General features: G+C 46.1%; 1 protein-coding gene across 2 annotated transcripts in view; it reads right to left on the minus strand.

The window, feature by feature from the left end:
* KANK4 (KN motif and ankyrin repeat domains 4) overlaps window positions 1–17,116 on the minus strand; it is a 53,930-nt gene extending 36,814 nt beyond the window's left edge. For both annotated transcript variants that reach the window (XM_090048529.1, XM_090048527.1), the window contains exon 1: window positions 16,911–17,116. The gene's annotated coding sequence lies outside the window, so the exon portion shown is untranslated. The remainder of the gene's footprint in view (window positions 1–16,910) is intronic.
* Between the last annotated feature and the right edge of the window lie 4,308 nt (window positions 17,117–21,424).

Here is a 21,424-nt window from a genome sequence, read left to right on the forward strand (position 1 = left end):
CGTCATGTGCCGAATCTTTCCGAATCTCTCCAACTTGATTTAGAGGGTCCCGATTAGATTCGAAGAGATTAAAGGGTCCTCTGATTCAATTCGGATTTGGAGATTCAGCCACCAAATTGGGCCGAATCGCCGCCAAATCGAATCTGGGTCCAAAGCTTCGCACAACCCTACTAACTAGGAAGGTGGGTCTGGCTATGGAGACTGGGAATGAAGTATGAAGGCTTTTTTGCAATCTGTCCTGAGTCAGAATGAACAAATTGTAAGAGTTTCGATCAATACTTAGGGGCTTCTGTAAACCAAGTGGCCCCAAGTCAAGTATTCATTCGTATCACAAAGCAGGCACCAGAGTGAATATTAATAGGTCTTCTCAGCAGGTTGACTGACGACTGCCTAGCACTGGAGCCTTTGGAGGAACGCGATCACCTTGTGGAAGAGTCTCACCTTGCCGGGCCTAGATTGTGCATTCCTACAGGGCTACTTTTTCTCAGAACTGTGAATCCAGCCCCTCGTAACCACCGTGTTAACTAAGGCACACGGGTAAAACAGTGGGCACTGCAAGTAAAATGTTGGGAATGTAATCAGCAGAAAGACAGACATGTCTGATCATAGCCTTCTCCTGCAAACCAAGCTACTTATGCTTCTTAAATCCTGTTGGAGCTCATGGAATATTTATGTTACTTCTGAAGGCGACATGGATTGTGCTCACATCCTACAGGCACAGCCAGGACAGTCGGCTTAAAGGTTATGTTTTGTGCAAATCAGGTTTTGCAAAACCTAAGAATGAAACATTCATATAAGATCATAGTGAAATGACTGCATTACCTTTAAAAATAATATTGATGGGTACAAACAGCAGTGGCAACTCAAACATGGCAACACTGTGCGCTGGCACATGAACAGAAAGTGAAATGACTAATGAACAATGAGCCAGTCATTTTAGTAGCTCTGAAAACCCCACCTATTCTCTCCATTGCTTTGTTAAATCCACAGGCACCCTCCAGCGCTGCTGTGACAAACTTGTGTTGTCTTATTCCTCTTCTTGCAGTCCGTTCAAATCCAACTTCCAGCATGCTTTATTGTGTTGCTACGGCCTGCATATTTTGTCAAAATGCATTGGTATGCTCTATCAATTTATTCTGTTTGAGGATATTCATAGGTGTTTGTCCTTTCTTATGTGGTTGTATGTTCAATATTCAGTATAGATAATTAAAATAATACATCATAGACATCCCAATACAGTTGGGTGGAATTTTTCAGTTATTTTTTTTCCTTTTAAAACACTCAGAAGTCTGGTCTTATTCTGAGCATTTCTTCCTCAGATTCTCTTAGCTAAAACCTTCTGTTGGCAAAACCTTGGCAAAACTTGGCAGCAGATCCTTCAAGGGCTAGATTCACAAAAAAACGTAAGCCTTTATGATGTAGCTAACCTGTAAGTGCTGGGCTCTCGGAGTGCAACCCACAGCCCTGAGATAAGTAACTAAATAATGCACGGGTTATCTAATGCATGGGGAAGGTCAGGTACTAGGAATGGGATTCACTCCAGCTATTTCACTCAGCAAGGGGCCATTTACACAAGCAACAAAAGGGGTGTGTTTTAAATTCTACTGCTCTTGCAGGCTTAAGATGGACTCTTTTGTCCAATATGATTTCACAGCCTGAGCATGCTCTTGGAGTGAGGTACCTAAGTTGCCCAAATTGTCATTCTTTTCTTTCACAGTGCAAGAAAGGGGGCATGGCGGTGCTGTTGGGGACAGTGGTCCCATCTTTAGATGGCTGTTTAGTGGTTAGACCACTCACCCAGAAGTGAGACCTCCTTGGCTAAAGAGGGTTCAAACCCAGGACTCCCACATTACACCACCAGGCCAGAGCTCACTGCCCATCCTTCCTGATGAAGCAGACCTACTGTACAAGAAGAATTCAAGACTTTTTGGGACATTCATCAGTTCTGTGGACTTTGCATCAACTAAAAGGTCAAGGATTTAACTGCCTAAATTCTGTCATAAGTCCTTGGGTCCTTTTGTGGATCTAGACCCAACTCCCTAAGGCCCCACTGCAGCTACTCACTTCAGCATAGATCCAAGTCTGCTCCTATTGAGCACATGAGGGTCTAGAAAAATCTTCCAGCAGGAGGGCAGCTAACATTGCATGAGTTGCATGGTGCTTGATAAATTTGTGAAAGATATTAAATGACATGGTCAACTGCTATAGCAGGGAATTAGACTCAACAGACTCAGGACCAGAAAGAACCACTATCTCTTAGGTTTCTATGTACTGTGTCCCATTGAAGCCAATGGGATATAGGCATGTCTAAAGCTGATATATTCAGAAGTGCTGTGCTGATGAGGCTTGCCAGTTGGGGCCTGTGGCAGGATTTCATCCAGATAGGGGATTTACCTGGGAAGGGAGTGAAGGATTTGGTCAAGTGTCTGCTGTAGATGCGGAGGTCTCGGGGAAGTGTCAGTGTCATGTGCAGTAAAATTCCACCATCCGCTTGCAGACAGATGTAAAAACCGAACTGCAGGAAAAACAGAGTTTAACCCCAAACCTTTGTGCCGTATTTGTGCTGTGTGTTGCAGTTCTTTGAAGAGAAGCAGCTACGTTAGTCTGAAGCTAGGAGAAGGCAGGATAGATATTGCACCTTACGGACGTGCTAAGATGTTTACAGAGCAGAAGCTTTTGTGAACTCAAGCTCACCTCATTAGCTGCTGTGAAAGGAAAGCACTTTGACCAGTTGTTCTCTTGTGTGTCACTCCTTAAGAGCATGGAGTTTGTTACCTGATGGTTAAGATGCTCTGACAATTGTATTCAGTTGTCTGCCTCTTGCTCTCGGCTTGGCTGCCAGCACTGATACTCATCTCAATTGTTTATAAGGAGCACTTGTCAGTGAAAACACTCAGAATATTGTTGCTTAAAGAGAGCGGGGTCATGCAATATATTACAGAGTTGACGGTAAAGAGCAGCTTTGGCCAGACTGAATTTGTTGCACAGTGGTGATTTTCAATCTGTGTATTTAGCCCAAATGCTGCCATGCAGTACAGTAAAGTCTTAGATCATTTGCCATGTATGGAGCAGCTATGTAAGTTAAAATGGCTCAGGAAGGAATTTCACTCTCATTTCTGGATTCCTGTTTTTCTATTTGTGAACTTGCATAGCATGTTGGTTTAAATCCCCTGGTCTTGGCTTTTCTTATCGCACACCAAAAAAGGGAAAAGTCAGCAAAGGAAAAAAGAGAAAGAAAATAGTAGATTCAAGTACTTCAAGGCCTGAATATAGCTGACGAGATATTAAAGCTGAAATTGAGCTACAGGCTGCCCATGAAAAAGTCGGTGTAGAAGGAAGATGAAAGAAGAAAGCTATTGTGATCTTTCTTGTGTCCTCATGTGTCCAGCAAAGCCTAAGAAACAGCATTTAACACAACTCTTGGGTAGTCTCCATGGGTGGGTTCCAGGTGCCGCTGAAGACAACTGCTTCAAGCTGCTTTCCCCCATCTGCTGGAAACCCAGCGGGAGAGCATGGAGGGCCCACACCACCTGCTCTGCCTTATGATGAATCTGCTGCCGGGAAAAGAGGCCAGTCTGACGCAGAGAGATGTCATCTAAACCATCCTGTGCCAACTATCTACGAGGAATCCAGTCCTTAGCGTTTCGAGTGCTACCAAAAATTGCTCTATCTAGGCGGTCTGCTTGATTACACAATAAACCAGCAGAGCTATTGTTGCAAGCAGACACACCAAGAATATGTATGGCCTCTCAGGGAATATTTGTTACACATATTTTCAATTCTATTTAGATATGCGGAGAAAAAAAATAATGCATTTCCAATCTGTTGAGTTCAGCAGCACAGGAGGGAAGTCAACTGTGCAGTAAACTCAGATGAGCTGAAGTACAGAACAATGCGCAGCCAGGGAGAGGCAAGAACAGGAATTTCACTTCAGGGAGGAAGAAGACAAAAGCTTGAAACGTAGTGTTGTTATGTAAAACACAGTCTGGTTAGAAACAGCCCTTCATTTTGACTGTAGGTTTTAAAAACTGGAAATACCTTAGCGTTTCTGCCTGAAAGTCATCTTTATCAATGTTGCTACTACGTACCATGTTCCAAAACATACAAACAACCCAGGTTCCTTCTCCAGGACACTTCCAACCTAAGGCCCGGAGCCAACAAATACTTACCCACATGCTTAAGATTACTTAAGAGACCATTACTTATGCTTAAGAGAATACCGTCAATAGCAGCACAAAATCAGTGAAATTACTCCTGGTAGGAAAGTTAAGCAGGCATGTACGTGTCTGCAGGGCACATATGAAGATTATAAAGGGATGCAAGAAGATAACAAAATGAGATTCAACTTGGAAAAGCTCAAGCTGAAGAATATTAATCCATACATTTAGTGGGAGATAGAAACTCATTATCAGAAAAACAGTGGCCAACTGGAAGAAGGTCAAAGAAGAGTGACAAAAATATTTAGGAGGTTGAAGGAAAGTGCTTTCAAGGAAAGATTAAAAGTGTTATATTTAGCTAGGTATGACAAAGTGAGGGGATGTATATTTGGAAACTATTTGGAAACTATAGCTATGGCATGATTAAGCTACTCTGTTTCAGAAGTTGCATCCTATCAGTCACATAGATGCCCTATTTTGAGGAGTGGTACCTCTCTTGAAGGGTGAATTTCAGTCTTAAAGAATGCGATTTCCCAATGCCAGTACGTAACAGCAATGCACCAGGAGTTTCTGGTCACCTGTGAACATACAGTGGAGTTCAGGACAGTAGTTTTAACCATTGTGTTCTGCGCGCCTGGCAGGCGACCACTCTGCAATCCCAATATCCACCACTGTGACTCGGGTGGCAGCCTCAGAGTAGAAGACATTCAGCTTGTACTTTTGGTACACTAGGTCCCAGAACTATTTACTTTCTGTAGATGTTGTAATCTTATCTTTTCTCCATTTTCACTGCACTTTTAGGGATGGGATTATCTAGGGATATTTTTTTGCTGAAGTAGTGGCATAAGTTGGGTATATATGGATGTGCACCACGCTGTCGTCCTGCAATCTTGATATTGTAAACCAGGAGTGGCTAACTGGCAGCATGGGTGTCACAAGTGGCATAGGAAGCCTCTGTGTCATGGCAGATTGGTGAGTGGACAAGGTAAATGGAGCAGGAAGCAGAAAGAAGAGCAGTATCTTGGGCAGGGAGCACAGGGCAGGGAGCAGAAAGTTGAGCACCAGTTCAGGTAAAGAAAAGAGACTGGGTGCGGGGCCAATTTGTGGCATGTCTGCCAGAAACATTGACTCCTACTGCTGTAAGCCATCACCACCACCAAATCATGGGGCAGGGCAACTGAATAATCTTCCCATATGGGAAAAAGACCCAGGGAATGTGCAACATGGAAGAGAAACCTAAGGGGTCAGGGAGGTTAGGGGCTGGACCACATAGGCCAAATAATCATACCCAGATTAAGAGAGCACTCTTCATTAGGGGGAATTAGGGAAAATAAAATTAGGGATTAGGGAGAATAAAGAGAGACTTAGGCAGAATAAAAGTGCTTTTAAAAGCTTTCCAAAAACCTGAATCAGGTGCAGAGCCAAGAGCTTAGAGCCGAGGGCTAACAGAACCAAGACTTGGTAGCCAGCATATTGAACATCAGATGTTTGCTAAAACCAAGTATCACTTTACTTGGGTCTATGCATAAAAAAAAGAAATGTAGTTGCCAAGTACTTAACTGAAATAAAGCTGGCTGCTAAATAATAAATCCCAATTTAATTAATCAATCAAACACAATTGTTTTCAGAATCATTTGTGACACCCAAAGAGTCTTTGGGCATTTAAATGACCATTTAAAAGGATGGCAATAATAAAGTTACACCGCTATCAGTTTTACTAAAACTGCTCACTCCTGTTTCATAAATATAGTTCCTTGTCAGCATTTCTATTAAAAAGACAAATACAAGGCAAGACACAGGGGCATAATAAATCCACAGTCCTCCCTTTTGCATAGCTTACCAGGACAGGGGAAAACATCAGATTCACATCCTTCCCCCCACAAATTCCTTGCTAATTGGCTTAGTTTTTTTCTGACAAAAAGTGATCTTATAAAAAACTGTGGCCAATGCTTGCAATTTCATTGTGAGTCTTGTAATATTTAGTGTTTTACTTGCAAGTCACGTGGCTGCAGAGAAAGAACTAGGAAATGGAAATGCTAAATGCATCACATACAGGCAGCAAACTAAAGAACGTAACACTTTTATTATTCATATTTTAGTATTTTAAGTGGGGGCTGGGCTGGCATGGGTGCTGAAGCCCACAGTTGGCAGTCCAGAGGTTGCACGTTTGAGGTCATAGCAGAAGTGCTCGTGGCACGGCCCTGTCAGCTTTGAATTCTGCTAAATACCTTCTCACAAGGAAGAATTTCAAGCCATCCTCTTGAATGTGGAAGGGGACCAATGATTCTTAAATATTTGTGCCTGTCGACATAGTAAATCTAGACATGCCAAACTCATCTTCTCCTTTGGAAAAGTTTTTGCTTTACTGGAATAGAGGGATCTCATCAGACAAATCTCTGAGACAGGGCCCAGCACCAGCTCACTGCAGCCAACCACTGGTGATGACCCACCATCAGCATCTCAAAGTAACCCACAAGGCATCCCCTCTAAGTCAGTGACCGTGTCCCCACATGCAGGCACGTGCAGCTAGTGGATCCCAAGCCACATACGCAGAACATTAAAATGTGGCCTGTGCTGCAAATCTGCAGCATAGGGGCAAAATTTACTACTGGGATTTCCTGGCAGAAACCCCCACCCCCCTCCAAAAAAAATGCCACATGGCACATGCTATAATAGGAGGCTTGGTCCAAGTGGAGGCTTGGTCTTCCAGGGAGATGATCTGGCTGGTGGCCAAAGCATCTCCACTCTTCCATTTGTGCCCCGGCTGCTCTAGCATGATGGGAGCCAGGCGGAGCTGGGCAAGGGCAGTTTCTCCAAAGCAGGACAGCATGTCCTGTAACAAAGTGCATGCACAGAGGCACGCACTGCATTACAAAGCAGCAGCACATATTTGTACCACTAATATTTGTCCCCACACAAGCACAGACATTTGTTTCCCTGGCATACCTTGTGCCACTGCTACTTGTCCCCCAGGGAACACCTGTGCCACGTGCCCTCTGGCGTGCAGCAGGTTACCCCAGGTGGCATAGGGGAGGCTGGGGCCAGCAACTGTGCTGGCCCCAGCAGCCTTACCTGGGGGTCTTGGGGAGCTGTAGCCATGGCACTGCTGCAGCTGGGAGCTTGGCCGGCCAGGCTCCAGTTTTGGGCAATACATGCTGCCATTGCATGCGTCACCCCAGAATTTTCTGGGTCAAAACCACCCAGCCATGCTGCAAGGTAGCAGTGCGGGGAATGCCCGCATGTGCACTGCGTGCCAGGTCTGCAGTGCCACAAACTGCACGCTCGCCCTCATCTGGACACGGCCTGTGAGTTCAGGTATAACTGTAGCTACTGGAGGCCTTACATCAGCACATATAACAGCAAGATTTAACCACAAGCAGTCAAGCCTCTGATTGTTCTCAGCCTCCTATCTGATTGACAGGACAAGGGAAGAGAAAAGTTTTTAAAATCATAACCACAGCAATCCTAGCTCCATGGCTTAGTGACCCGTGGGTCCTCAGCTTGGTCCTGGGATTTTACGCTGGGGTGGGTGAAAACATCTGGCTTAGCAGTCCCTGCTGGCAGCTCAACAGATGCCTCTCAGGGGACCCCCGATGTTTTAAGCCTCTGTTGGCTGCACAGAAGCCAGGCTCCAGCCCTATCACTGGGGTCTCTTGGTTTATTCTAAGGGCATGCACCCTCCTTTCTAGCATCCTCCCATGAGCACTGGCCCTTCCAATGCAGTGTCAAATACATCCACTCCCGAGAATCCCAGTGAAGATATTGCAGTCCTGTTTACAATTTACTTTTTGGGAGTCACATGATAGACATCAGCAACAGACATGGAGAGGCTCTGAGCACAGTTTCTGATCCCTTAAGCACTTAAAGGAAAAGCACAAGAGTTTATAGATCTTTATTAGCACAACCCTCCCTCCCCCCAAACATGCCCCCACTCTCCCCAAATGCAATGCCCCTGGCAGGCCCGGCGGGGCTATCCGCATTTAGGAAGGAAGGCGGGTTGGTAGCTTATGCTTTGACTTATCTAACCTTGAGCTGTCCTGAAGCCAAAACCAGCTCTCCCCAGTTAGAAAAGCAGGCCTGGCTTCCAGTATGTTTCTCCAAGTCTTTCCCCAGTTCGGCTTTGTGAAAACTCCCCTTCATCACCTCCGTCTCTCTTTTTTTTAGCTGGCACGTTTCTGTTAGGAGGAAGTCCACTCCTGGCTGGAATAATCCTTGGGGGATTCACTTTGATGGGGTGATCACTGAGTTCTGCTGCTTCTCAGCTGACAGAGGCGACCTAACCACACCGCACCGTGGTGGGTCCACAGGGGCGTTCAGTGCAACGCCAGTCTTCACGGTGACCACAATTTCAAAATATTATCCAGGATGTGAGTCATTCCTTAAATCAATACAGGATGTTATACTGTCTCCATATTAGGAGGATATTTTTTACTTTACGTTCAGTAGTGGGAGCAAATGGTGTGAACATACCACCTGTGAACAACCACAGAGGCTCACTAGTCTTTCTTTCTCCTTCATGTGGAGGAAGGGACAGGAACAAATGTGTGCTGCAGCAAACACAAATTACAACAGGCTTTGCCACCTGTGCCCAAACAGCCTGCCATAGAGCAGAGAGAAAAGGGAGGGCAATCTGGTACCGCAGATTTGCCGCCAGCCAGGTGAGCCACATGAACAAAGAGGAGCTATACAGAAGTAAGTTCTGGGGTCGTGTTGGAGTGAATTAGATAACGAGTTTGGTCATGTAAACTCATGAGAAATTGTGAAGGAAGTCAGTTTGCTTGTACATCACAGCCTTCAGCACGGATGCTGGGCTTTTGTGAAGCTGCCAGTCTAGAAACAGAAAGCAAGCTAGGATGGAGCAGCCAACCAGTGTGGTCTAACCACCTGAGAGCTGGCATATGGAGTAGGAGCTCCTAATTCTCACCCCACTTGCAACACTGAGCTGTGGGCACCCGGTCTGCTTCAGTTACCCTGTTTAGGGGAGTTAGTGGAGGTGGCCAGCATGTTGAACCTCAGATGTTTGCTAAAACCAAGTAAGTATCACTTTACTTGGGTCTATGCATTAAAAAAAAGAAACGTAGTTGCCAAGTACTTAACTGAAATAAATCTGGCTGCTAAATAATAAACCCCAATTTAATTAATCAAACAAACACAATTGTTTTCAAAATCATTCGTGACACCCGAAGAGTGTCACTCTACCATGCTTCACAGACCAACTGTTTAGACAGAATAGACATCCAAATATTAACTAATCAAAGTATCCCTTGGTAGCAACTGTTAAGTAGCAGTTTCTAAAAGCTGATAGTGTCCCTCCCACCAAAATCCCCATTTCCCCTTGATTGCATAGTGGAGTGTCTGCAATCAGCAATTCTGCACTGGCTGCTGGTTTTAAGTTTTCCAACACAATTCTTTTCCAGAACAACAGAAGTTACCAGGAAGTTCACACAATTATTTTTTGTTTCCTCTTTTTTGCCCTTTAACATCCTTTAGATCTGGATGTTACTAAAAACAGGACAGCCACTGAAGGGACTAAGGTTTGGCAGGTTTTCCTTCCCCTGAGCTGCCTTGCAGCCTCTCAGATTGAAAGTTGACATGCCAACTATTTTGCTTTTCTTCCCCCCTGGAAAGTTATTTCTCTCCTTGCACTGGTGATAAGTTTTGCACAGCTGGACTTGCAGGGTGCGCGCTGGACATGCGCTGAACCACGTGCCGCACAGACTAACATTCCACCGGCCACAGCAATTCCTTCGTGGACACCTCCCAGCACAACCACTTGGCATGGGGAAGGAGAAGGAATCTTTTAAGAAATGCAGGCTAGTTTTTTAGGAATTCATGACTATTCACCTTGTCATAATAGCAGGAATAATTTGGAGTTTAGCGTGCCTCCCATGAAGACATCTGTCCCAAGTTTGACATGACTGACCTGGTGTTCAGTGTCATTCAGTAACTGGTAATAGCTGTATTCCTTTACATCCTTCTCATCATTGTATGGGTTATATTATGTTACGTTATGCTGTCTGTATATATGCTTATGATTTGGAGTTGTAGTTTAATGAAAAGTTGCAACTAGGCCTTTATTTAAAAGCTGTTTCTATGGCAAAGGAACAGAGGGAAGGTGAAACTAATAAGGATCACTGGCTTATAGCAAGAACGATTGCCACTCCTAAATACAGGCAGAATGGGCTATTCCTGGCATGGGTACCCCAGGTATTGTGTCTGCCTGTAATGGGAAAAATCAGCCCCACAATAATGAAGACAATTAGCTAGGGGAACTTTAGGTGTCCCAGGAAGGAAAGGATTTCTAGAGAATTTCATCAAAAGAAGGTGAACAAAACTGGCTTGGAGGGTTTTGGGAGCTTTCTGTGAGCAGTGGTGGTCTCTGGATCAACCCACCCTCCTGGTGAGTCTGTATGTCTCCAGCCACTGGGGACTGGCAGACTCAGCAGGAAGGCTAAAGTTTAGAAATGGATAAGACACTCCGAAGGTGGTGCTGTAGTCAGGAAAGAGGGTAAGAAATTTTATCTGGTTTTGTGTACACTGCATTCAAAGTATATGGTCAGTTTTTCTTGTGTCATTCTTTTCTCCTATAGAATAAAGCCTTTCATTTGTTGTTACCTTACTGTTTGCCTGTAGTAAAGCATGATCTCAGGGCAAGTGATATTCCAAACCACCCCTTCTCTGGAGGAAGGGGACCCAGAGTTTGTTAACAGCTCAAGGGGAAACTAGCTGGAGCTAGCAAAGATTCACTGTCCGCAGCTCGCTGTGGGGTCCAGTATAAGTGCGGTGGAGTTGAAGCTTGCGGGAGTAAGGCGTTATCCCAAGGCAAACCTTGGTCTGCTCCTTGGGACAGCAGGGCGAAACTTGGGGCACTGGGGAGACCCCCGCATATGGCATTGTGACACACCTCATCCCTCATTTAGAGCTATTATGACTTGGTCCTGCTCATACAGCAGCGTAAGCAGAATTAAACTAGTTTTAAATTGTATTGAATCAGAATCAGGCTTATGAACTAGTTTGTCCTGCACATTATTACTTTGAGTAATGGTCCAAAACATATAAGTAAGTCATTAAAAGATGCAGGCAACGTTAACTTGGAACTGCTAAATTCCGATTACCTTTTCAGGGAACGCGTGCCCTTCTCTGATTCAGGCTAATGCACAAGGGCGCGCACATCTCCATCCTGTAACTAAATTCAGTCCCTCAAAAGGTAGGAGTCATGGGAGCAAATAAAAGGATACACAGGCACTGTCTAGAGTAGTGTAACTAGGGGTGGGCAAGCAGAGCCCCAAGGGCTGACTTAGAAGAGCTGCCACAATGGAGGCCTCTGGGAGTCTTTGCTGCAGGAGCAGCTGGGGCAGCAAAGGGGCAGCAGCAGCTGGGTTTCTTCAGTTCCCAAGGTGGGCAAGGCTGACTACCTTGACCTCTCCACACATACACACATCCTCTGTCATTTGGCAATCTTCCCCCTCCCCAGCAGGGTTGTGCCCAGCGTGCAAAAATTGGTTAGTTAGGCCTCTGTCTCTGTTCTGCATACTGCTCATGCTACACAAACTGGACAGGTTGGAAGGGCTACACCAACAACTCTAAAAAATACCTTTCACTTCCAAAGAATCAGGGATTAAATGTGCTGCAGCCGACCACAAAATGTCCAGGAAGCAAAATATAGTTACCTGGCCACGTTCATAGGATCATCAGAAAGTAGGGTTGGAAGGGACCTCACAAGGTCATCTAGTCCAGCCCTTGCTCAAGGCTGGATCATCCCAGATCGTCTCAGTCAAGTGTCTGTCCAACCATAATGGTGTCTAGTCATACTGATGATTAAAACTCGCTAACCATGCTAAGGGTTCTGCTTTATTTAGCAATATATTGTGCTCAGTGGCTACACAGGTAGACATGGTACTCTTGCCTGGCACACAATGGTTTGCCCTTTTCCTAGGCCTTGCCTTTTAGCTTGGGCTGAAGAGCACAGCTCAGACTAATGAAGGGATCTCAGTGCCCAGAGTGACCCAAGTGCAGGAGCTCCAATGCTGGAGCTCACAGGAGTACAGGGAGCAGCAACACCCCAACTGCTGGGGCCCCACCACCATGACTTGTCGGGGTGCCAGTGCTCCCTGCACCCAGTATGACAGTCTGCTCAGGACCCATGGCTAAGAAGGAGCAGAGGGGATGGGCCCTGTTCCCATCCCCTGTTGCACCCCTGGCTGGAGACCTGGCTGCAATATCCAGCCATGGCAATTTTGAAGTGCTCCAGTGCGGAGGGAGGGGCGCAACAGGGGCTGAATGTGTCTTGCAGCTGAAGCACTATGTGTTTTAAATGTTTCTAAGCTGGAGACATTTCAAATGGTACATCCGTTTCCACCCTAAGGGACATTCTTGTTTTCTCCAAGGGCTACTCAAAACATTTAGCATTTATCTTGCATTAAAATTACCTAAAGATCACCAGGCTGGACTCAGATTCATGGTCAACAATAGCCTAAAAAAGAATAAGCAAGAATTTTGAACATAAATTAAACAAGTTAAAAAGCCCAGCCACTGAGTGCATGTCAGTGATGTGCCAAAGAGAGAGACAATGATGTTATTTATGACACATTTAATTGTGCCTTGTAATTTGAGTAAAATGGCTGTTTTGCTGGGGGTTTTGTTATGATACACTATCTAAGCACCTGAGATGCTTGAAAAGGAAGTTATAATTGAAGTCTTTCAGGTTTCCTTAGGCATTGTATTTTGCTAGAGAGTCTGGAAATACTTAAGTTAAGCCTCTTAAAGACTAAAGTAAATGTATACAAAAAGGAGAATTTTTCATGCGGTACGTTGAACATGAGGGCTCCCAGAAGGACCTGTGTGACTCAAACAAAGTTTGGGTTTGCAAGTCTGTGTTAAAGATACCAGTTGATATGTTTAACTCACAGTCAAAAAACATTATCTAGTATTTGTGGAAATATGTTGCTTGCTGTTCAAGAACAATGAAGTGTCAGTAACTGAGCTAGCATGTGGAGAGCTTAATGGAAAAAACAGCTCAAAAATATCCTTTTTTGATATGTGGGGCCAAATTTGGAATTCCAAAGACCTCTCCGCAGTCTTATTAAGGATGGATTTGGCACATAAAACTTTGTAGTAAAAATGTTGTTTTGAAACTGTTTGACAGGCATATCGTAGGAGGGCAACCTGAACTCCTAGTTTAGGGTAACAGTTTTTTTAATAAGCTCTTGTAAGTATGACACCATTGTTGCAAAGGATCCTATAATGCATTGTAGTTTACTGGAATACAGGGGCTGTGGACAGGTGTTATATTTGTACTACTATACGTACTCCATGTGTACAGGATGTACGGAGGTGCACCCTGCCTGTGGTGCTACAAAAATTGTGAAAGTGCTATAAAAATGTTCTTGAATGTAGAACTTCTCTGTAGCTCTGTGTATTGTACTGCCACAAGTAATGTGTGCAAAGTTACCTGCGGTGCGGGGGGGTTCCCTACTCCCCCACCACCCCTGGGCAGGGAGGGAGGAAGAGCAGCTGCACAGGGCTCAACGACAGCTTGATGCTCCCACGTGCAGCAGTTAGTGATGAGAAGCAGAGCTACAGCCCAGCCAGGAGTAGGGGTTGCAGCTTTGTTCATCACAGCAGTATGGAGCCATGCGCTGCGGTGGCACTGGCAGCCTGCCTGTTCCCTTGGCAGGGGAGAGAGCAGGCTGTCACTCTCTAGGCTCCCTTCCCTGGGGGGCTGGTAGGGGAACCTGCTATTGCCCCAGTGCTGGAGAGCATGCCTTTGCAACAACTTTGTAGCACTCCAGCTTGGAAGGCCATCAATGAGTGTGTACACCCCCCTGTAGCAGTGTATATTTGTAGCACTATACGGTACTGCATCATTTGCAGCACTACAAATACATGTCTGTCCATGGTCAGGGTTGAAACCAGCCACGACCAAAATTAGCCATCTCTGAACAGCAGACATCCTAATAGCACAAAACAAGATGATCATTTTGGGAATGAGAAAAGAAGAATATCTCTTTTATCATTTAAATTTTTGGGAGGACTGGAATATAACATTATTATAATGGACCAAAACACCAGCATTAACAGTCCTTCATTCCCAGGTGACAGGGAAAGCTGTACCTACTATCATTTGCTATCTCCTCTAAGAAATAAGATGAAGCGTTTGTTTTTGTCAAGCAAATTTCATAGGTTTCATAGATTTCATAGACATTAGGGCTGGAAGGGACCTTGGAAGACCATTGAGTCCAGCCCCCCGCCCAAAGGGCAGGGACTCAGCTGGGGTCATAGGATCCCGGCAAGATAAGCATCCAATCTACTCTTGAAGGTGTTCAGTGTAGGTGCTTTAACCACCTCCACTGGCAGACTGTTCCAGACCTTGGGGGCTCGGACAGTAAAGAAATTCTTCCTTATGTCCAGCCTGAAACGGTCTTGCAGTAGCTTATGACCGTTCGACCTCGTCATCCCTTGGGGTGCTTTGGTGAACAGACGTTCCCCCAGATCCTTGTGGTCACCCCTGATAAACTTATAGGTGGCCATCAGATCACCCCTGAGCCAAATTCTTGATGCTGTCTGCAATGCTGGCCCACAAGATTGGGAAATGTAAAATGTGAATCGCAGCTAAAAACGTCAGACAAGCTTAGAAGACTTAGGTACCAAAGTCCTGTTGGCTTTGGGTATCTAAAGGTCATAGGCTCCTCTGAAGATCCCAGCCTTTGCCTTTCTGTTTGTGGCTTATCTGATCTTCTGCACACGCTGAGTCCACAGTCCGATCCGAGCGTCCCCCTGGAAGTTCACAGTCACTGGACAGAGCCACCTAAGAAGCAGCCTCTTCCCCTGCAAGAGCTGCCTTCTGCCAACCCAGCACAGTGAAACAGTGAGCGAAGAAGGAGGATCTTGTTAATGCAGGAGACAAAGCTGTCACGGTAACTGAGGCTTCATGAGAGAAGAGACTAAATGACCTCAGCTTTTACATCTTCCAAAACTCTTTTTTTGGACTTCACTTTTCCTCCTGTAGGAAGGAACATGTAGATCCACGCCACCCATTCATTCAAATAAATAGTCATAAACAACCTACTTTGGCTAAATCAAGTTACTTCTCCCATAGGCTTGAAAAGAAGAGGGAGATTAACATTGATGTTTCTATTCGTAAATATTTGGGAGTGCTCAGGTACTGGAGTGATGGGAGCAATGTAAGCACCCGGACAGACAGAAATAAGCTTGGTTTTTATCCACCATTCTTCACATGCAATTATTTGACAAATACTTTATGTGGACATTTTTCAGGCCATGGAGTTGTTGCAAATTAGCGGTTAATCTTCCCGATTGTCATCTCTGCCTGGAAAATATTTTTTGAAATATCGCTGCCACTACTACTAACAATCCATCATAAATTTGAGGTCATGACTGCTTTCATTGGTAAGTAGTTTTAGAAACTCCATTTTCAGTAGGTTTATTCCACATGCAGCTCACAGCGGAGAAAAGATTAAACGTACGTGGGCACATAGCTCTTTCTCCTTATGTCTTATTCATTTGCCCTCAAATGCATATAGTTTGGGCCTGACGTCTGAAGTGCTTGTTGCCTATAAGGGCTAGATTTTCTCCAGGGTTGGCACCTACCAGCTAATACACTGAAGGTTTCATTCTTTTGAAAATCTAAATCTCTGTGTTTGCTGAAAGGAAGAATACACAGGGAAAAACAACTACTCTTACACCGTATGTGCTTGATTGCTGTTATTTCTTGTATCTGTAAGACTTAAAGACTCCCCATCAGATCAGAGTCCCATAGTGCTAGACACCAAAAAGTAAAAATACAACCCTTATTCTAAAAATCTTCCGGTGCCAAGGTACCCCTTCCTCTCCGGGGCAGTGAACGCAGTCTCAGATGTTCAGAGTAACTGGACTGCAACTCTCATCCCACCTTCTGTCATCACCATTTCACCCAGCACAAGCTCACCTACGCTTTTTTGACGCCCCGGTTATTCTCCGTTTCCAGAGGTCTCGCAACAGACGGGATAGCCCAAACAGGGTTTGTTATGAGACCTTTTTAATCATAGTTTTTATTTCCAAAGCGCAGCTGTTTTATGCACTGGACTTGCGATCCCCAATGTGTGGCAAGAGGGAGGGAAGTGTCACAAAGTAGATGACTCACAATCATTCAAGTCTGCTCTAAACACATTGGTCTGACATCAGCCTGGCTCAGGAATACTGATTTATGTAAGACTCGGATCTGTGCGTTTTCTTTTATCTCGGTGCAGTAACAGGTCACAAGCGAGTAAGTCCTGCTTGCAGGGGGGTAACTTGTTGGCAGGGCGGCAACACTGGAATTCCCATGCCATCATTACTTGTAAGAAAATATAGTCAACTTTCTGCTGGAGACACGTTTCCCGACCTGCTGTTTACTACAAAAGAAACAGGGAATAACTTTTGCATAAGAGTCAATTATTTCTTCGGCCCTTAGACTGTGGGGGTAAGCGGACGCTGCCAAGTAACCCCAGACCGGCATCCAGGTTATCTTTGCAAAGCAAATAAAAGGTGTATTTAACTGTTTTTAAATTCTAGACCCTCGCAGAAATAACTCCGTTTTCAAGAAGTTGCTCGCAACCCAGACGCTGCAGCAGGGGAAGGGGATAGCAAAGCTGACACAAAAACACCCGGGGCGGTTTCTGTCCCTAGCCAGCAACAACTGAAAACAATGACCCGGGCGAAGGGAAAAGGAAGCACGCTCGCAGAAGCGGTGGCATTGCTCTTGCCTGGGCTCACCTCTCCGCACCTCCGTCCAGCGCCCCACGACCGGTGCGTGGCACGGGGCAGGCGCGCAACAAGCCCCCGACCAGGGACGGAGCCAGGCGGCGCGACGATGTGAACGCGCGCCTCGTGCAGGCGGCGCTCGCCGCTCTGCCGCCACCCGCGCCGCGGCGGGGAGACGCAGTGCCAGCACCGTGACGTCTGCGCGAGGTGCTGTGACGCCATGAACGCGCCGCCAAGCCAGGCCCCTGCCCCACCTGAGCGCGGCGCGGCCCCCCCCCCGGCCCGCCCGGGAGCCCGCGGCCGCCCCGGGCTCAGAGTAGGGGCGGGTGCAGAGCAAGAAATGGAAAGGTGCGCTGCCGTCCCCATTTTACAGCTAGGGCAACTGAGGCACGGCACGACAGCCTGACTCCTGCCCCGCGCACACAGCGCGGGGGGGACCAGCAAGTGGGGCTGGGGGGAGGCCCAGCCGGACCGCTGGCGACCCCGGGGAAACGTCTCCGGATCATGATAATAATAACCGGAGAATAGTGGGGGAATTAGCCCCTTTCTGTCTCGCCCGGCCCTGCTCGGCAGTGACTTCAGCAAGAGAAATGCGCCTGGATGAACCTGGCCAGAGGTGACACATCGGGGGCACGCGCTGAAGCTGCTGCAGGCTGTTGCCACCTGCCCCCCCCACTTGCCGCCAAAGCCACCACCGGGGACTCAGCGCCCGCCCCCACCCCGCTATGCCCGTGTCCCCGCTTGCCGCCCACTACAAATGGTGCCCACCCCCCACGCCCGGTCTCAGGAGGCACCAGTCATTCATGAACCTGGCGCAGGTTTTGAAACCATCTGAGAGGGGAAAAACGGGTTTGCCCTCAACCAACGAATGCACCTCGTTGTCCAAGCGGCTCTTTAAAGTCATGCACTGCAGGGCTGCATCACGTAGTAGAGGGGTCTAGCTATGGTTTCATTTTGTATTTTATTAGGATTAATGAGATGTAATTATGATAGGAGATAACCCAAAGCTAATGTGGCAGGGAAGGAAGATGAGGCAATTTGCTCTTCAGAAATAAAGTGTTTTGCTACGTTTTTCTAGAAAACACATCTTGTCTGGTAGGCACAGTTAAAATCAAGGTGCCCCTGGGAATAAGGTTTCAAGCCCAAGCTGGTTACTGAGTGCTATTTGGCATCCCTGAGCTTCTGCTCTTATATTCATCTGGGAGAAACCAGGCTAACACTTTCAGATCTAAAAATTACCTAAGGACGCTTCATTGTGGCTTTGACCTGAGTCATCACTTGGCCTTGACGTGTATTTTGTCATTTTGAAACCCGCGGTAAACCACCTTCTTGCCTCTGAAACAGCATCAGGCTAAGATTAGCATCATTTTCCATGCTTAGTGCAAGCCCCTTCCCCTGCCTGGTTATGGCTCAGCACCACGTGCACTGTACAACCCCGGGTATGGTCTTGGTTTTCACACTGTGTCTAGTACCCGTGGCGTATGAAACTCACCCAGCAGAGGAGGGAGAAGAAGCTGTGTGTGAGGACTGCATAAGGCTTGAGACTAAACACTACGCGTAGTTCTCTGCATCAAACAGAAGTTTGTCCCTTGCATGTCCACTCTTGTATTCTCCCAGGGGCCAGGTAATACAAAGGAAAAATGTTGCTGAAGCATGGACATGCCTGAGAAGACCTGGTCTGAAGTGCCATTCTCAGCATGCCAATGAGGCATTTAGCTACGCCGACCCCTTTTTAGCCTTACTTCAGCTCCCAGGCAGAGGTCCCATTAATGTGAGATCAGGTTCCCCTCCATTTCCAGCCCAGCTTGTCAATCTGAGCTTGCACTAAGACACACATTACTTTTGCCCTTGCATTGTGCAAGACAGAGCCCTGTGGGGGTAACTTGGTTTCTGAGCAATTCGTTGTTTGTGGACCAAGAAGAAAGGACCCGTTTCTGGTCGCCGTGTTATCTCAGGTAGTGTTGCACAAATGTTTGCTTCAGTAGTCAGTACCTACAGTTCCTGCATCACTTTAGGTCAGTGATGTCTCATGTACGATGCAGCATGAATTGTTAACAGATAAGGAGATCGGTAGCTGTTATATGAAGGTAGCATGTTTGAATGAAAAACCAGTGAGACCAACCCCTTAGTAAATTTTCAGAGAAAAGAACCAACTTATTGACAGGAGAAATATTGGTTTTCCTCTTTCTATTACCGTAATTTGAGCTAAGAAAGCCCAGATTGGGTCCTTAAACTGGCTCCTGAGCCCCGTGTCATCCCCACCCAGTCCCACGTGCTGGAATTGGCCCCGGGGCCCCACCTGGCCTCACATGCCAGGATTGGCCCTGGCCCCCATGCTGCCCCCTTTCTGGTGCTGAGTTTGGGCCCCAAAGCCCTGCCTGGACCTGCATGAGTCAGGCCCTGAGCACTGGGATCATTGCCTTTGTAGACACCAGAGATATAAAGAACTTAGCGGGATTTGGTGATCATCTGCATCGTAGCTTCATCTTTTGGCCATGAAATTAAGACAAGAAGAGTCAGATTGAGATGCTTGGTCTTAAGTATCTGAGAAACTCAACAGCAGAAGATGTGAGGATGTAAGCTCTTGTAACATTAGTAACGGCAGCATAACTAGAAAGTGATGGGACTGTGAATTCAGCTTGTTGAGTAATATTGAAGACACTTTGAGTCTGAACATCTTTGAAAGAGTTTGAGTATATCAAATTCTTGGCTGTTCCCTTTTACAGTCAAATGATGAAAGTCCATGTTTATAATGATGTCAAACGATGAAAGTCCATGTTTATAATACTAGCTTGGCTAGTATGGGTGTAAAATAATACCTTGGCTAATTACCAGAGAAGGCAGAGTTGCATATCTTTCACCACATCTCCTTGGGCAGGTGTTGGTCAACTGTAGTGTTGGACCAACTTAGGTCTTGAAAGAGATACTAAGGGTGGTGGTGATGATTCAATGGGTGGATCTCCTTCACTTGAATTTGTGTCGAATAGGGAGCCCTAGGAATTAGTGTTCCAACTCATACTAAAGATCCCACCTCACTTTTCAGGCCAAGCAATTTTGATGGTCAATTATGAATAAATTCCAGCTAGATTTGCCTAAATTGTCCCCCTCACTACTCTGTGGGGTTCCACCACATTGGAGGCTGCATTTCAGAAGTGATGTGAACCTGGTATAAATCATCTGTAGATTTTTTTTAGGAATGAAAGAACCTGAATAAATTAAATATATCATTATACTCTGATTCGGACTCGCATGAACGTATATGCCACTTTAAAGATTGAAAGGAAAAATGCAGCGTGTGGAATGAAGACTGGATTTTTTATTGCAATTAGGCACCTTTATATCTTTAAAAGTCTGGTCTTGAGAGACTAAACTAAGAATACAGCCTTGAGTCTCTACTAATCACATGGCAGAGTTTGTTGCTTTTAGTCTTTGATCACCAGGCAGAAAGGCTGTGGGGTCGGGATATGAAGGGGTGCAGACAGACTTCCATTATTCAGCATGCATCCATTATTTCTCAGGAATGAAGAAGAGGCAGCAATTATCATCAGTCCATGAGGTAAGTCAGGAAGGTATCAGGAAAGAGGCTTCTCTGCGGGAGCCATCGAAGGTGTCAGTAGCTGGTGGGTTGTCAGGTCAGCTCTACCAGAACGGCTGGTTGGGTTAGGATGGTGTGTGTAATGTGTGTAATGCACACACAAGGAGGGTCAAGATGTGGCTGTCATGAGCCGCTGAAGGAACATGTTCAGTGAGGATATTTGCAGATCGGGAGCCTAACTCTTCACAGATTTCATAGATTTGATAGACGTTAGGGCTGGAAGGGACCTTGCGAGATCACTGGGTCCAGCCCCCTGCCCAAGGAGCAGGAAGTCAGCTGGGGTCAGATGACCCCGGCAAGGTGAGTGTTCACGCCTGGCCCCAGCTCTCAAAGACTTGTTACCCTACAGAAGAGTACTTCTGACAACACTTTCAAAATCTATGTGACAAAGAAGAATGGCTGATTTCTATTCTGGCTGACCCAGAGGCTAGCAGGAAAACACTGGCTGCAAGATGGATATCTGAATTCCTTTCCCTCCCAGAGCTAAATTGTAATGTGAGCATCTGCAACCACAGGAGAGTAAAGGAGTGAGAGCTCTCATTATCGCTGTGGTATTAGGTTGTGCCTGGATGCAAGCCTTAAAGGGTAGCGATTTGCCTGCTGGAAGAGGTGAGGCTGGGAGGGCTAGGGAGTGTGCTGAGTCTCGGCCATACTCCGGTTACTGGCCAAGAGTAGCAGAGCTAATGAGAGAGGAGAAGGAAATTTACTGATGGTTTAGAAGGGGAGCAAGAAAACAGGAAATGAATTTGTCTCTAAGGAGGAGTCTTTGGGCTTGCTTATATTTGAAGAGCCTTTGCTGCTACAGCCATGCTGGCCTTGTGATGTTGGGATTGCTGCCCAGGGAAGATGCAGCATATGCCAGTAGAAAGGACTTTCCTGCTAGAGCAGCTACACCATCTGCCCAAATGACATCAGCTCAGCTGATGCAAGC

This window comes from Crocodylus siamensis, chromosome 5, assembly GCF_052110815.1.
Source record: "Crocodylus siamensis isolate JL-2025a chromosome 5, ASM5211081v1, whole genome shotgun sequence".
NCBI lineage: Eukaryota > Metazoa > Chordata > Crocodylia > Crocodylidae > Crocodylus > Crocodylus siamensis.